Below are 18,233 nucleotides of genomic sequence, written 5' to 3'. Positions count from 1 at the left end.
TTCCCTTACCTCGGGGCTGCCTTGCAGCTGCACTGTTGTTGGAAAGTTGGATAGGATCAGGCCCTCAGTTGTGATTGTTGGGGGTAGAGAAAGAGGAGAGGCCGCTGTCATCTCAGACTCCCTATTGACTCCAAAGGAAGGTTTTTGTTTGTTTTGTGCTGTGCCGTCTCTTGTGAATGGAACATTACACCATCATCTTCTGCAGGACCGATTCCTGAATTTTGATTAAGTTCTGCACCTCCCCACTAGCATGCCCCCAACTCCACTCAGTTTTCTCCCTTAGGCCAGAGTAATCCAACTAGTATAAGGGTTGCTCCCAGTGTGGAAGGGATTGTCACTCCCGAATCGGCCTTTTCAGCCACACTAGACGCTGTTCCAGAACCACCATTCAGAGCGCGATACCATAGTCTTTTGAGACTGAAGGTTGCCAACTTACAAGGGTTGCACCAGGGTTGCCTCCCAACAGTGCAGGGATATTGCTACATGTGTGCACAGACATACACCCACATACGCTCCACCATTGCAGGAGGAATTTAGAGCAATCCTATCCCTCACACTAGGCTTAAGGAGCCCAGGAGCACTTTATAATTCTAGCAATTCATCAATATATCCAATGTTTCTGAGTCACTGTTTCGGGAAGAATGGTTGGCAACCTTCAGTCTCGAAAGACTATGGTATAAGCCTACAGCACCCAGTATTCCCAGGCGGTCTCCCATCCAAGTACTAACCAGGCCTAACCCTGCTTAGCTTTCAAGATCAGACAAGATTGGGCATGTGCAGGGGAATATTCTGGCAGAGACGGGCTCGCCTGCTCAGTTCCATGGTGGACCTTATCCCTTCTGGCAGCAGCTTCCTCACCCTGTTTCTATCTTTGAACTTACCTGGGCAAACTTGCCAGCACAGGTCCAAGGAAACCTATTGCAGGGTGGGAGAATTATGCAGGGGTAAGGGGATTTTATAATCTCCTTTCCCTGCTGAAGCCTCCTGGCCCACCCTCGCTCCTCATGGATGCAGCGTTCTCCAGTTTGGCATTGCTGCAATGGGGGGGGGGGGGTTAAAGAATGGGACTGGACTCTGAGCTTACAAATTCAAAAGAAATGTTTTTGGGGCAGATTCTTACAGCTCAGTTCAATGCAAACTCAAAAATAAATACAATTTCGTTAAATGGAACTCACTCCTGGGTATGTGTGCATAGGATTGTGCTTTTAGTTTGGCTGCACTGTCTTGAGGGGTGCTCACTATGCATAGGATTGCTGTGTTAACATTGCAATGGGTGAGATTATGGCTTTATGGTGCACGGAGGGGTTTATGATAGCAAAACAGCCGTTGTCAAATGGCTTCTGGTAGTACACACAGTGTGCCGCCAACAACCATTTCGTGTATACTTCCACAATTGGTAGCAGCACCACCACAGGTTCAGGAAAGTCCAATGACGGAAGAGGCGGAATAGGATCAGGAGAGGTGGAACAGGGGAGTTCCCAGTTGCAGAGGGGCCGGGAAGTGTAATAAGGACAAGATTGGCAGCACTCATGTGTGCACATTACCTTGCCCCTTCCATCTACCTTCCGCTGCCATTACACACCTTAGACTTACACCTGCAAAATAGAAGTTGTAGATATGAAGAATCCCATGGTGGTGAAGGAGGCTTTCCCTGCAGTAAGTGAACAATAATTCAGTTACCCAGGGAGATGTTTCAATGTCCCCTCCACCGAGGCATTGCAAGCAGCACTGGCATGGCTGCATCAGTGGGGGAGGGGAGATTTAGGTAAGATTGGGCTGATAGAGTCCCAGATCAAGATGTTGCCTTTTTTCTTGTTAGAAACAGTTTAAAGTTAAAGCAAAATGGACTATGGACCAAATGGAATCACTGGAATTTAGAGTTTATGAATGGGCTGGCTTGCATTGTGCTTCCCTTACATGTGAACTGTGCTCCATTTCAAATGTTTTAAATGACAAAAGGTGACTGATCTTGAGTTCCAGTAGAAGGTATTGAAGCTGCTAAATTGTCTATTAAGATTAATAGAACTGACTTGATTGTTACCTTGGAGAAAAAGAGAAAAATGGGTGTTTTTTCAGTTCCCAAAGTAGGTTTTGTAGATGAACGGTGAGGGCTGAGAAATTACATGATGGATCATTAGCTTTCTGTCAAATATGTCTGCCTGGCCGGGGGACTTTTGTCAGTAAATTAAGTGATACCTTGGAGAAGGACGTTCAGGAACTATGAAAGGATGTGTCATATAGTTCACTTCTACTAGTTTAATTAAAACTTTAGTGAGCAATATTTAACCAGGAAGCACTGAAATGGAGAGGTTTCTTCAGAAAACATCTGCTTCTGTTTCTCTTATCACAGGCTTCCAACCCAATCCTATACAAATGTGCTGCTTAACAACTGTCCACTTAAGGATGGACAGCATATACAGTAGATGGTGGTCGAAGTACAACAAAGAGGCTCTGAATGAGGCAAACAGGTCTCCCATACCCAGTAGCAGAGTGTCTGTTTACATATCAAAGAGGCTTTAATGTGAAGAAGAGGCTATCAGTCTCCAGTCTCCAGTATCCTGCACAGCCATGGAGCATCTGGCAGTTTCTGTTTACACAACAAAGGCACTAGATTGAACTGAATATTTGCTTAACGACCTAATCACATAACAATGGGGATGAGAGACCCTATCCCCATTAAGTGGCAATCACCTGTACTTCAGTATTGATAGCATATCTCTGCATATACCAGTGCAATGACTGTGGTGTAGATGTTTGCCCACTGATGGACATGCCATGGACAGTGGAATGCTGAGAAAATTCGGTGCTGACAGCTCAGACATCACTCAAACACTGATGCAACTCTGTTGGCAGATGGACTAAATGTGGGAGAGACATGGTAGGGACGAGGACGGTTAACTGCCCTGTACTCTGTGGCAGTAGCATCGGCAAATAAGTCATACTGTTCCATTGCCATTATATCTGCATACTGTCAACCAGCATAACTTTCTCAAATAATAGGGTGCTAAACCCATCCTGTAAAGGTGAACAGAAGGTGCAGGACATGGTAACCCACTGTGACCATTCTGCTATGCATTTCACAGATTAAGATCTGAAATGGGTGGGGAGAGCGGTGACGGGGGGGGCAAATTGGGTTCAGGAGAGAGACAGAATCAGTGGTGATAACATGCGCTGCATCCTATTCCCCTTCCTGGGCCTGATCTGCAGACACGGGGCAATGTGAACTTGCACCAGTGATTGAGCTTGCACAGGTTTGAGTTGTCCCACTGCAGCTGCTGGGGCTTATCCCGGGGCAATGGGACAATTGCCATACCAGCACGGCTGCATTGCTGCATGGGAATTAGTGCTGAATTGGACTGTCATTTGTTATTTAATTTGTTATTGTTTTCTTATTTTGATTGCTGTTTGTGTAAGCCACTTTGGTGATTTCATGAAAAGCAGGATATAAATCTTGCAAATAACTGAATACATTGTGAAGTACTTTGCCTCCTGAAAATTGCTATACAAGTAGATAAATAATGGCAGGAGCAGAACTACTAGTAGTCTGATGTCATGGTGAAGCTGCTTGTACTGAAATGTGATTAATAAGGATTTTGTGATAAGCCTCAGGCACAAAGTGCAGAATTACAATTCTGGTATAATATTAGCTCATGGAAGTAAGAGGAAGAAATGCAATAAAATACACTTAATGCCAATGAATTATTGAGAACTTAAACTCCAAGCTTACCATCTTCTCTAAAAGACGTAAATACATGTACTCTTTAGAATACAAACTTAATTTATTCTTTTGCCTGGAGGATGTCCAGAACATTTGACTAATCAGAGGGTTGGAGATATGGGAGGGCAAGTTAGGTAGCTTGGCATGACGAAGCAGTTTGAGGGATTTGCAATAAGTCCAGATTATCACAGGCTTCTAATGGTCATGTACTGTATAGATGATGTCATTGAAATTAACCATTTAATACAGCGGTATTGTATGACAAACCTGTTTGTGTGCTTTCTAATGTTTATCTGGGTGTATAATATTGATTCCACTGAAGAATCACGGTGGCTTCTAGAGATGGGCACATAGCCTGAGACATATCAGTTGATGACACTCATTTGATATTTCCTATGGGTTTTATCCAAAGAAGTTTGTCATGACTCATTGATGGCTCCAGCTTTGAAAGAGCACTGGCGCAAAAGCCTTGGCAAAACCTCTCAATGCAAGAGACTTTCCCATGCTTTGGAAAGCTCGTGCAGATGCCAGCTGCTTTTTCCCTTGGTGCTTGGGATTCTGGCAGTGGATCAGCAGCAGATAGTCCTGCTGGTCATTCTGAGTGGTTGTATGAAGGAAGACTCATGTCAGAGGCTGCCACCTGCTCCCCACTCCCTCTTGGGAAGCCTCCTCATTGAACCCTGGGCCACTGGCTCGTAACAAGTAATGGTGGAGAGCAGCAGCAGCAGGAAGATTTGTAAAGTGGCACAAGGGGAAGAAGAAGATGAAGGGACTGCCGCTACTTCCTTCTGCCTCTCAGTAATTCCAATGAGGATGCTTAGCAGAAGGCAGTAACAGCAAATCAACTTCTTTCCCTGGTGCTATTTAACAATTCTGGTGTTGGAACACCAGACACAACAGGGAATTGTAGAATGGCACTTGGAAACATAGAAGACTGTCTGCTGCTGACGCTATTCTCCCATAATCAACTGCTAAGCATCCCCAAGGCCTGTGATGTTGCGAGGTCATATGACACCTGGGAGCCATAAATTTTTGATACTCCCCCATATGACAAAATTATTTAATTACAAGGCCACACCCGTTCAGTTATGGTCACCACGCCTCATAAAGGATACAGTGGAAATGGAAAAGGTGCAGAAGAGAGTGACCAAAATGATTGCTGGTCTGGGGCTCCCTTACAAGGAATGACTACAGTGTTTGGGGCTCTTCAGTCTAGAAAAAAGGCACCTGAGGGGGGACATGACTGAGACATACAAAATTATGCAGGGGATGGATAGAGTGAATAGAGCGATGTTCTTTTCCTTCTCACACAACATCAGAACCAGGGGACATCCACTAAAATTGAATTTTGGGAGAGTTAAGACAGGTAAAAGAAAATATTTCTTTACCCAGTGTGTAATTATTCTGTGGAATTCCTTGCCACAGGATGTGGTTATGGTTTCTGGCCTGGATGCTTTTAAAAGGGGATTGGACAAATTTCTGGAGGAAACATCCATCACATGTTACAAGCTGTGATGGGTATGTGCAACCTCCTGGTTTTAGAGGTAGGCTATCTCAGAATGCCAGGTGCAAGGGAGGGCAACAGGATGCAGGTCTCTTGTTGTCTTGTGTTATCCTTGAGGCATCTGGTGGGCCACTGTGTGATACAGGAAGCTGAACTAGATGGGCCTATGGCCTGATCAGGCAGGGCTCTTATGTTCTTATGTAACTGATTTGTATTTTTCACATTTTTATACCACCCTTTCTCTAAGGAGCTCAATAGTGCTGCGTATGGTTCCTCCCCTTCTTTTGTTGTCACAACAACCTTGTGAGGTAGGTGAGGCTGAGAGATAGGAATAGTCATGACATGAAATGAATAATAAATGCAGTGAATATTTTCCCACAAGCAATGGATGGACATCAGTGCCCTCACCTGCTATTGCTCCCCTGCACATAGTGACATAATGCCCCTGCATCTGGAGGTTCAATTTAGCCATCATGATTAATAAGCACTGATAGACTATAGTCCACTATGAATGTTTAGAATACACTTTAAAAGTCATCTAAGCCAGTGACCTATAATACCCAACCTTCCCAGCAGTGGTATCACTAGGATTGGTGTCACCTGGTCTGATAACTCATGCTATCACCCCCATTAACTTTATTTATTTTACTATTGAGCAGTACAGGTCACCCAAGCAATCAGTAAACAACAACAACAAAGAAAAAAAACAGTAACCGACTTGACGACACTCACACAAAGGAATAGGAGTTTTAACTCTGATACATGGAAAAGGGAACTGACTCATAATAACATCTTGGTTCCATGCTGTGCCATAATAACACCTTGTTAGCTTTCAGAACACTCAGACTCATTGGTCAGTTTTGTGCTAAGAAAATCTACTTTTTGTTACAGAAGACAGTTCTATTTTTATTTTCTGGTTTTTTTGGCCATCATGTTTGATAGAATTGAGATATTTCACTCCAGTTTGTTTCATTGCATTCTGCTGTAAATTACACATCAAATGATTTATAGCATGATGGTATTATTCCTAACAACCAAGATTTCCACAATTTTGGTCACTAGTGGTGTCACTCCCCCCTCCGAGGGTGGCACCCAGGGCAACCCACTCCCTGCTAGCTACGCCACTACCCAAGGGCCTTGCTTTGCGAGCCTGAGAGGTAGCCGTGGCCTATCCCTTTGTCAGGAGTTGGCCAAGCACAGGTCTGGGCTCTTGCCTGGGCCCCTGACCCATGTCCCACAGGCCCCATCTATGGAGCCACCCTGCCTGCCTTGACCACACTAGAAGCCACTTCTTTGCTGCAGGGAAAACTATGGGGCAAGTCACAGCTGCCATCTCTAGTGGTGGCCCTCACAAAAGTACTACCTGCAAAAGGTGCTATGAGGTGGTCCTTGTAAGTACCACTTGCATTTTTTTTTAACAGTTGAAAATTCTTGGCTTATGGCCCAATCTTATGGGTACGCTACACTGTCAGAACATGCATTTTGCCTTATGGGATTTGATCAGTGGTTTTCACACTGGGTTCAGTGGAACTCTGGGATTTCTTAGAAGTTTATTAGGAGATCCTCGATGAGAAGATCTGTAATTGCAGACAAGCTTTCCTGAAAACAACTTGCAGCAGAGGAGGGTGCACAGTGCAGTGCAGGGTAATGTTTGGAATGCTCTGAAGTCCACCGGAAGTTCACGTAGGTCAACAGTGATGTTCAGCAGACCTGTCCAGCAGCTGTTGGGAACTGAGCGTGAAACCTCAAATATATCCCCATCATAAGCATGATCGGCAATGCACAGGCATTCCTCAGAAGACGAAATGAGGAATGGGCCTGTTGAAGGTAAAAAGTTTCAAAATCACAGTACTAGATTATTCAGAAGTTATGTGTCAGTGCTGCAACTCAATGACACCTTCTACTTTATATACATTCGTGAAGAAAAAAAGGGGGGGTGGAGAGAAATTTCTCTGGAGATGAGAGAATAATTACCAACCGGAAGAGCATTTCCTCCATTTAAGAAAATAATTTCTAAAATTCCATCTGTTTTCCCAGAGAACCTCTTTACTAGACATCTCCAGGCTGTTTCTCTAATAGCGTCTCATTGTTATATGACTGTATTTTAAAATTGTTTCCTAATATGGAAGTGCCCAGAGGTTCTCTGGTTCAGATTAGTTGTAATTGGCACTCCATAAACAAGCCACACTAAACCCCAAAGAGCAAGTAAAAGTGTTTCTCAATAGTTTTATTGGAAGGAACCATTATACTCTAAGTACATGCACTTAAAGACAAGCATTTTTCACTCAAATGGCTTAGGGGGAAGAGCCTGCTACGAAAGTTGCAGCATTCTATGCATTGATTGTGGGTTGTTGTTTTTTTTGTTTGTTTTAAGTACGTATAGGTAACAAAACTGTTGTGATACGGCAGCAATTTTGTGAAACAGGCTTGCCAAAGGCAGCCAACTTTTAGTATAATGGCACGTTGTTAAAAATAGGTGAGCCATCTATATGTATGGAATGGAAATCATGGAAAATGCAACTATAAAAAAAAATTCCATGTGTTATGTGCATACCAGTTTATAACGCTAACATACTTTAAAAATAAATTCTGATTTTGTTATTGGCTCAAAGAAATATTACTTCTACAATGTAGCAATTAGAGGCACACTGATGGCTGTATTCAAAACTAATATACAGGTTGAACCAAAAGTAGGTGGACAGTAAATGATAATATTTTCTTGCATCAGTATTTAAATTATTTGCCATTGTGGGTTCTCTGAACTATCTGAAAAGAAAAGAAAAATATTAAATTTAAATAAATTTAGTTATAAAATTTAATATAATATAACACAAACGCCATAGTTATAATGAACACCATTGTTTCACCCTATTCCACCTACTGTCCACCTACTTTTGGGTCACCCTGTATATCTCTACTAGCAAAGTCAGCATGTGTGAGAGTTTGGAGGCCTAAATAGGGAAAAAGCAAGTTAGAAGAATCTACCCTTGTATGTATTCATTTCATGCCATGACTATTAGAGAACACTTTCCCTACATTTTTACTTTTTATTTCTCTGCATTGTGAGAATTTCTTTATATGCTCTGCTTCCTGTTCTTTAACCAGTTACCAATTCAAAAGAGAACGTGTCTCTTTATCCTGCAACTGCTAAGCTGAAATCTTCTTTATAGGTTAGCCCCAAACATCTCTGCATGCACGAGGCTTCCAAGCGGTAAGCATGGCTTAGCTTCACCTCTTCTAGCAAGATGTTGACAAAATCCCTGCTGTAGTCTGTACCAACTTATTCTTATTGGATGGAGGGGGTTCAACAGTGCACCACTGTTGGAAGGGGTGGGGCTAGGCCAAGTGTTCTGCCCTGAAACTGTCATATATGTAGGAACATATAGGGGCTAATTTCCAAACAAAACTTTGGTGGTAGACTTTGGGCCATAGTGTAACCCAAAGTGTAGTGTAACCCATTACACTAAACCAGGGGGGACCAATCTTTCAACTTTAGGGCTCCTGGACCTTTAACAATGGTTAAACTCTTCTATTTTAAAACTCTTCTGCTCAATTCTTAAAGGTCCAGGAGCCCTAAAGTTGAGGTTGGCAACCCCTGCACTAAACTCATCATTAGCATTGATGGGCCTCACCTTTTTTCTCTCTCTTTTAAATAGCAGCTTTGGGAGGATCTGATTGGACTGTAGTGGTGAGGAACGGAGTCACACAGCCCAATTCTGGAGTGTGGGGATGCTATGGCACTGAAAATGGCTGCGCCAGCATCCTAAGCACAACTGGGCAGCTGCTGGTGGCAGCTCAGGGGAAGGGACTTTTGTCCCTTTCCCCTGGGTAAGGCAAGCAACCTTGCAATGGGGCTACTCGATTCTGCAGCAGCCTTGGGCTAGTGCAGAATCAAGAGCCTCCATGTTGGGCCAGCAACCCTACATGGAGGCTCTGGATGTGGAGGAGCAGAGCTCCTCGGGTCCCACCTCCCTCCTCCCCTGCTCCATCCCCTGGCACACCTCTTCACCACCTGCCCTCTGCCTTTCCCCATCCCAAAACACCTCTTCCCTGCCTCCCCCCACATCCCTACCTACCTCTCCGCCGCCCCACGGTTTGGGCAACCGCTGAGCGCACCGGTGATCCACCGATGCTAGCCCAGTGCCAGCTGGCACTGAACTAGCACTGATGTTGGACCGGCACTGAGGGTCGTGAACGTGTTTTATGGCATGTTTGCAAACACTCGCTGCTGGCGGAGTGCCGGTGGTGTGAGCTCAGGATTGGACTCCTAATCCTTTCCTCCGCCATGAGGTGTCTGTTATTTGACAAGGTAAAAAAAGCTCCCAAGTAGTGTCCAAGTAGGTCTGGAACAGTGAAGTCCCCCCCCACCCCAAAGGCTTTATAGGAATTGAACAGGCACCAGAATTTCTGGAATGGCTCCTGACAATAAGCAACTACTGCCAGTCAGTGTATACAGTATATAGCTAGAGGGACAAACAGCTTGACTCTGAGAAAATCAACTTGGTACCTTCCTATGTATAACATGGTCCTAAGTATAAAATCAGAACTGGGACATGTCTCTGTCTGTAAGCTGTTCAGTATGTCTTATAATGTTAGGTAAACTTGTAATCTGAGTCCTTCATTCCTGATTTATGCATCCTCACATTTAAAGATAATTTAAAACTCCAGTTTAAGTACTTAAAGAGGGAATCCAACTGTCTCTGGATCAGCCTTGAGGAAAGCAGCCACTAGAAGTGGGTCTACAAATTCTGTGACCATACATTCTGTGGTCTGACAGAGGCTGCAATCCTAACTACACTTTCCTGAGAGTAAGCCCCATTGAACAAAATAGGACTTACTTCTGAGTAGACCTGGTTAGGATTGTCCCCCTAGGAGTCTTCCTCTGAATTATTTAGACAAATGTGGAACAAGCCAAAACTGAGATGATGAGGAAGGCCATGGTCTAGTTCAGATTGATTCTAGATGATGATGATGATGGTGATGATGATGATTTTGGTTAGTCACAGCCCACCTGATGGTGGCTGGCATTTTCTAAATATCAAGTCCTTCCCAAGGATTTAGGATATCTAGAGGTATTTGTGTAAACTATATGCAGTTCCAAGTAGAGCTGTTTTTTGCAGCTCTTGTGTGGTTATGAGCCCAATCCTGAGGTCTGCAGCATGGCTCCGCGCCACGGACCACAGTCGCAAACGTGCTGTAAGGCACGTTTATGGGGCTCACCGCCGGGCTCCTGCCAGAGCTAGCCCAGCACCGGCTGGCGCTGGGCTAGCATGTGTTGGTCGCCTGGGTTCTGCAGCTCCACAGTCTCCCGGACCGCTGGGCAGCGGAACGGGAGGTGGGGGCGTGGCCAGGGGCATGGGGGAGGCGTTCCAGGGAAGGGGAAGGCATGTCAGGGGAGGGGGAGAGGCGGATCCACGGAGCTGAGCTCCGCAGGATCCAAGGCACTCGTGGAGGGCTGCGCGCCCTACGCGAGTGCCTTTACTTTAGCGCCAACCTTTTGGTCGCTGCTAAAGTGAGTAGCTCCATTGCGGGGCTGCTTCCCTTACTTGGGGGAAGGGGACAAATGTCCCCTTCTCCCGAGGAGCCTCCTGCGATAGCACAGGAGGCACAGGATCCGGCAGGAGCCCTCTGTGAAGCCGCCGAGCCTGGGCACTGTGGGCAGCTCAGGATTGGGCTGCCCGTCATTTACACTGAAGGTGTGCAGGGGTTTTTTATTCCCCCCCCACATTTTTTGGAGTGGCAACTAAAACATCCACTACTATTGGCTCAGTGTTCGCCTTTCTTTGCCAGAGTTGCTCCACCTTAACCTGAAGATCTTTGTACTTGGTTACTTTTTCATACTCTTTGTCTTCAATTCACACATCCCTAGGTGTTGCCACATCTATAATCCGGACCATTTTCTTTTCCACTATTGCTAAATCTGGTGTATTATTATTATTATTATTATTATTATTATTATTATTATTATTATTATTATTATTATAATATGTTAACATAGATTTCAGTTCTGTAAGACTAAACTACAACCAGATATCCTGAGGACATGGCTATAGATGTGACAGCCTCTCCCTTTGTTCCCCTCCTTTCATGGCATCCATCTGTTTCTGAACTGTTCTTTTTTCATGCCACTCCAAGCTAAAATTTCTGGAATGTAACATATTCCATCAAAGGCCAGTAACTGTCTGATTATCATGTGCAACTTTCACAAAGGCTAATGCTGTGTGGGCTTTATTATAAACTGGTGTATTATACTGCAAGCTTAAATTGATGTCAGCCTGTTACAAAACCCCGACAGCTTCCAAATGCCAGAATCCATCTCTTCTTCCAGTTCCTGCCTCTGACGTTGTGCCAAGTTACCCTGTTGTGCTATCCTATCTGATTTAGGGCTCAATCCTATCCAATTTTCCAGCTCCGGTGTAGCCACAATGTCGTCCCGTGGTAAGGGAACACATTCTTCCCTCCTCCTGGGCAGGAGGTCTGGTCTAGAGGGTAGAGCCTCCGTTTGCCTGAACATCCGCAGATTGCCAGTTTGAGGCCACCGGCACAGTGAATGGAGAGACTTTGAAGCAGCTGACAAGCTGAGCCGAGTTATTCCACCTGCTCTTTGGTGTGAGCAAAGAAGCGTCTTGGCTGCCCTCCATGTGAGAGATGAAGGAGCTGCTTGTCAGCTTGCGTGGGCAGAAATCGGAGGCCAGAATATGATACCAGATCAAAAAGATCCATCTGAAATGTTGTGGTTCTTGAAAGATAGAACCTTTCTTCAATTGTAAAAATCCCTATGGGGATTTAGAACAGGCTGCCCACCCATGTAAACCACCTTGAATAAAGTCTGAGGAGAAATCTGACGACCAAGAAAAGCGGTATATAAATACATGTATTATTATTATTATTATTCCATATCCTGAGATGGCCCAAGTGACTGCCCCTACACCACAGAATGCAGCACATACCCCACTGTCACAACTGCACCAGCACTGGAAAATTGGATAGGATTGGGCCCTTACGCTGCTATGCGTTCAATGAGAACCACCTTTCCAAAGAGGGCAATGACACCATAAAGAAAAATGGAACGTTTTCCCCCTCACATGAAGCAATTGGTATTATTTACCTCAAAAGATTAACAACAGGATGGTGTTTGTACTGTATAGTGAGAAATAGTATTCAACAGGGAAATGCCTCACACAAGAAGAGCAAAAGGTGGAGTGGATGGAAGGGGGGAGGCTCCAATACAATGAAAAGGTGTTAAATTGAAAAAAAACACATTCTCAAGTCTCACACAACACATAATTAAAACAGTGGTGTGAAACTGCCACAGCTCCATCTGTGTGTTGTTGCATGAGCTTCACACTTCACAGAATGAGAGGGAAGCAAAACAGATTTGGCATCTCAATACCACTGCAATATCACTGTGCCCGGGGCTTCCTCTAATGGGGTGATCAGCAAGATTTCTCACTGAGGTGAGAGCAGGGAATTCATCCTTTCGAACCCATTAATGAATCTGCCGAGCCTTTCCTTCCTTGCAATGGAAACAAAATGATTTCACTGAAGCCTTTCTGGATGGCCCCCTTTCATTCTCCTTCACTCTCAGCCTTTAGTATCCCCCTTCTCTTTATTATTATATCCTTTGATTGACAGAGAACATAAGAAGAGCCCTGCTGGATCAGGCCATAAGCCCATTTAGTCCAGCTTCCTGTATCTCACAGCGGCCCACCAGAGGACTAAGCATTTGTTTAAAATTTTAATATAATCAAAGGGTTGTGGTAACATTAAAAAAAAACCACTTTACAACAAGCAGTGTAAAGTATGACACGATCAGCTCTGCCTCTTGTCGATTCTATTAAGAATTTTACCACCGGGGGAAAAAAATTAAAATTAATTCTAATGCCACATGTGCTTCCTTCTCTCTGTCTCCTGCAGCATACTTGTCATGGTTCCTTTTTCAAAAAAGCAGTTGCTTGAGCTTCCCTTTCTTCCCTTGAGCTTCCCTTTTTTAATCCAGCAGCACACATGCCTAAATCCTATCAGCATTAATGGTGGCGAGGGGTGTGGTTACCCAGGCTCAATGAGCCAAGAAATATTTCGATATCACTCAGCTTTCCAAGTAACATATCTTTTAATAGCAGATGTTCTATGAAATGCTGTCAACTATATTGTAGTGTGACAGAGAAAGAACTTTGCACCAACATTTGATTTTAAAAAGAGAAACTCATAGCATTGTTTTTTAAAAAAGATATAATCATTGTGCATGAATCCACCCTGCATGAAACTTTCGGTTGTCAAGAATGTTCTTAAACTGATACTTGCTTGACCTTGAATCATTGTGGTTTTGAAGTTGTTAAATGCTTTGCATTTTGATACTCTCCATCTTGCTGACACATCTGTTTTAAGCGTTTACAGGGGGATGACATGTTTTGCATAATGGGTTTGGGTAATTCTTGAGCAAAAATTCACAGGCCTTTCTGCATAGTTATTTGGTCTGGCAGTCTCAAGATCACTTAATCAGAATCTTGTGTCCATTGTGCCCCCACATCCTACACGTGTTGACATCAAGGAGGGATGGGTCCTTGGTCATGATGACTCAGGGTGCAATCCTAATCAACTTTCCAGCACTGGTATAGCTGTGCCAGTGGGTCATGTACTGCATCCTGCAGTTGGGCGGCAGTCATGGAGGTAAGGCAAAGTAAGGTAAGGCAAAGTTTGTTCCCTTACCTCGGAGTTGCATTGTCCTTACATCATTGCTGGAAAGTTGGTTGGGATTATGGCCTCAAGTCGTGAAAGCACTGATTTTTCATTACTTGTGTCAATTTGAGTCACAAACATTACTGACTTGGATGCAACTCATGACTTAGAGCCAGTGACTTTGAAATGAGTCATGCCTTGAACTGACTCAAGTGATGACTTGTTTTTCGTGTGTGCCACGACTTGTAATGCCTTGGAATAGAGTAAAAAATGACTCTATAAGCAGCTTAGGTTGAGTTCGCAACAGCTGCCTACTGTGACTCACGAGTCGAATTGAGTCAGGGGTTTGGTGACTCATGACCCAACTTGTGACTTGGACACAGTGACTCCAACACATATGTGACATCAGGTGCAGTGAATTTTGCTACCAGATTCCCTTCTTTTCATTATTTGGACGAGGAGCAATCCTGCTACAAGCCTGCGTTTCAGAGCCTGGCAAGGAGTTCTGTAGAACCCTGTTTAATAAACTTGTTTGGTTGCTGTGAAGAAACAGCTTTCAGAGATAACTCTGTAAATAAAACCTCTGGTTAAAGCTGGTGGAGTCCATGAGAAAATAACAGTTGTGTGGGCCTTACTGCTGACAAGCCGGGCTGAGGGAAAAAGAAGGCAGAGTTTTGGCAGTCACCGCACAGTAATGAAAGACAGATAACAGAATTCTGGACTTTTGAGTGTGCTATAACTTTGAACAAAGTTCAGTGTGCTGTAGCTCTGAACAAAGAGCTGACTCCTTGGTGGCATCTTCAGATGGTGTTTTATGAGGAGCAGGAATATCCTTGAGGCCTTAAGTGTGAGGATCAGAAGGAAGGCTTAAGGAAGGGGTATGCAGAATCCTGAATCTTGCCTGTAGAGCAAAGTCAGCTTGCTTTCCAAGGAAGTCCTCCAGTGCATGCATGTGACTGGGGTGCAGTTAGGAAGGGAAAATGGACTAACAACCCTATCCCCAACACTCCATAGCAGGTTGGCTTCAAGGGTAGTCCATGTTGAACAATATACCACAATTATGGATTTATACTTCTATTACCTTAGTGTAAAACAATAGATACATGGCTTTGGAACATCCTGCATACTGAAATAAGACCACACCACTGTTTTGATTTCCATCAAAATATACTTATTGATTGAACACAGAGAAATCAAATATACTTGGTTTAAAATAGCATTCTTATGTGACTGGTTTGCAAAGGAGGCATGGCATGGACAGCAAAAGACGATTCCCTTATTAACACATACTGTACATTTAAATGATACAGAACAGGAAGGATGTGAACTATAGATAGGGAAGCAGGGTGAGCTGCGAAGAAAGTGGTAGTTGAACAGTAGATCAAAGTGGGAAAGGAAATGAACGAGTGGAGAACAAAAGGCCATCTGAGAATGGAAAAAGGCCATCTGCAAAAGATGTGAATTCCTGTGGCTCTTTCACTCAATCAAGAATATGTCGGTGCAAGTACCGATTTCCTTAATTTTCCCAGGTGAACAACCAAATCGACCAAGATGAAGAAATATCCTGTAGAACCAAAGCTTGCTATTTGTCTGTGGGAGTAAGGCACTCCCTTCAGGGAAATATCAATTCAGATTTCCTGGCTTCAGTAAGTTATCTCTGTCACACTTACAGAGAAAACAGCACTTAGAGAGAAACACTATTTCATGGCTTCAGGTTTTTTACGCTGGAGTGCATAAACGTCCCTGTGTGTGTGTGTGTGTGAACACTAGTGAGTCCACAGAACACAGCTGGTTGACCAAAATTCATTGCGTGCAAGCCTGTGGAAACAAAGATATATTCAAGTTGTTGTCTGGACTCCAAGAATTCTGTAGTGTGAGCAGAAGCCTGTGCTAGAGGTAGGTCTGGTCCCTGACAAAGAGGACCGAAGGTCCTTTATAGATTGGTGAGTTCAGGGAGTGGCACCACAAGAGGAGGGGCCCCTCCCCCTCCTTCTTCTCATTGTCCCTTCTGGTCCTCTACCAATGGAGGTCCCCATTTGGTGCTCCAATCCCCTTCCCCTCATTCTAAGTGAGCAGGAAGAGGATCCAGGCAGCAGTGGCCCCCCTTCTTTCTCCAGCACTGCTAAAAGAAGGAGAGGGGAATCCTTGAGCCCCTGTGCTGCTCCCCACCCCAGCTTCTGAAGACAGCAGCCAAGTGGGCCTGGAAATGGAAAGGTTCCTCTGCTTCCTTCCCCTTCAGATGTCCTGAGTGCAGCCTCCTCATCCCCACAAGGCCTGTTGAACTGGAAGAGCAGAGTATCAAACAGGACTGAAGTGAGGAGGCTGCACCCAGACAGCTGGAGCTGACGAGAAGGGGAAGGGGCGGGCTGCTCAGTTTGGCATGGCGCCTTCCTCAGCCACCCAGGGAAAGGTGCAAGGTTTGTTTTTTGGGGAGGGGGGTTGGTGAGAGGAAAAAAAATGGTGGCCGCACCTGGCTAGAGGGTTATGGATTCTGCCCAAGAAACAGCTCCAGACCTTTCTTGGTATAACGCGCACAGTCCTCCATGATCAATGAGGAGAGGAAGCCTGGCAATCAATTATTTCTCTGATGAACGCTTGCCAATATGTACAGATGGATTAAGACAGGTAGCAGAAGCAATAAAGATAAACAGGGGGAAGTGTATGTGCGCAAGCACATGGCATGCCAGTGAACTCACCCCCCCCCCCAAACCTCCACTGATGACATGATAATGATGATAGCTACCTTTGGAGCATGGGCTACCTCTTCAAAGACAGTTCCAGTTCCTATCAGTCAGTCTGTGTCCATTGCTCTATGTCCAGATAATCCTGCCTCATTTGTTTTCTTCTCTTCTTTTTCTGCCCCCGTTCTCTTTCTTCTTTTCCCACTGTCACGCATGAACCTGTTTTCCTCCCTTCCCATCTTTTTACTTGCCCTGCATTCTGTGACCTCACAGTCATGCTGGAAGAGCTGCAGATGGAGGAGGGGAAGCAGCACACACATGCACTCATGCAGACCTCATGCATGAACAGAAGTGCCTTCTGTTTGCACAACAGGAGTGTCTGGATCCATGCCATGAATTGCTGCTGAGTACTCTTCTGATGGAGGCAATTTTCAGTCTTCTGGCTGAACATCCTTCAGAACACTGTTTCCTTGCAGTTTATCTTTCTATTCCAGTCATTTATTTATTGCAGTTCATTTTTGTTCCAGTCAGGTTTGCTCCATGCCCCTCTAGTAAAAAAACAAAAACAAAAACCTGACAAACTTCCTCTGATTAGGGGCTATAGAAAAAGATAATAAAAATGACCCTACTTTAAAAATATATTGAGACAACTGCCAATTCTGACTGATGTTAGTTAGGGGCAGCCCATGCCTCTCCACTGCTTAAGTGCCCCCCCCCATTTTGCCGCCCCTACAGGTGTGTGTGTGCCTCCACATGCCACCTTTCCTTCCCTTCCTAGGAGCTGTCACCCTCTGTGTCGCTCCTGTTTCAAAGGGACAGGAACATGCTGAAAACCCTCCTGTTCATTGGAAAAAGGAATGGCATCAACAACTGCATACCAAGAACAGCTTGAGGGGAGAGGAGGTGAGGAAAGGGGGCAGACAGGCAGGCATACTCCACATTTCCTCTCCCTACCCACTTGGTACTGTAAGAAGCCTGGTTTGGGGGGGGGGAAGAGATGATCTGGAGCCACAGGAGGTGTAAGAAGCCCGGTGGGTGGGAAGAGGTGATCTGGAGTCACAGTCCCACTGGAGGGAGAAAATAGCTGCTGCCGCTGCCGCCATCATCTTTAGACTTGTTTTCAGCAAGCCAGAAAATGATTGGAGGGCCAGCCAGACCAACTCTATCAGTGGCATGCTGTTGAGGATGGCAGACAGGCAGGGCGGCGGCGGGGGGCTCATCCATTCTGCAGTATTTCTTGACAACTTTGCTGCTCAGTGCTACACTTTGTGTAAAGGTTGACTCTGCTGTGAACAAAGGGCCTATTGGCAGTCAAGGATCATTGTCCTGGCATGGTGGTGTACCCAGGAAAAAACAAGCACACAACCTTCCAGTTGTAGGAGGAGCTTAATGTAATCTGTTCATAGGGTACCAGACATAATAATTTAATGATTGGTAAAAAAATCAGGGCATAATCCTATCCACATTTCCAGCGCTGATGCAGCTATAATGCAGTCCTGAGGCAAGGGAAAAACATTCCCTTACCTTGAGGTGGCCCCCGCTCACCCTGCAGGATGCAGCATTGGCATTCCCCATTGGCATGGCAGAATCAGTACTGGAAAGTTGGATAGGATTGGACCCTCAGTTGCCTAAGGGAAATCAAAGACACACA

The sequence above is a fragment of the Tiliqua scincoides genome, chromosome 2, assembly GCF_035046505.1.
Source record: "Tiliqua scincoides isolate rTilSci1 chromosome 2, rTilSci1.hap2, whole genome shotgun sequence".
In the NCBI taxonomy this organism is placed as follows: Eukaryota; Metazoa; Chordata; class Lepidosauria; order Squamata; family Scincidae; genus Tiliqua; species Tiliqua scincoides.
This window is presented reverse-complemented; position numbering follows the sequence as displayed.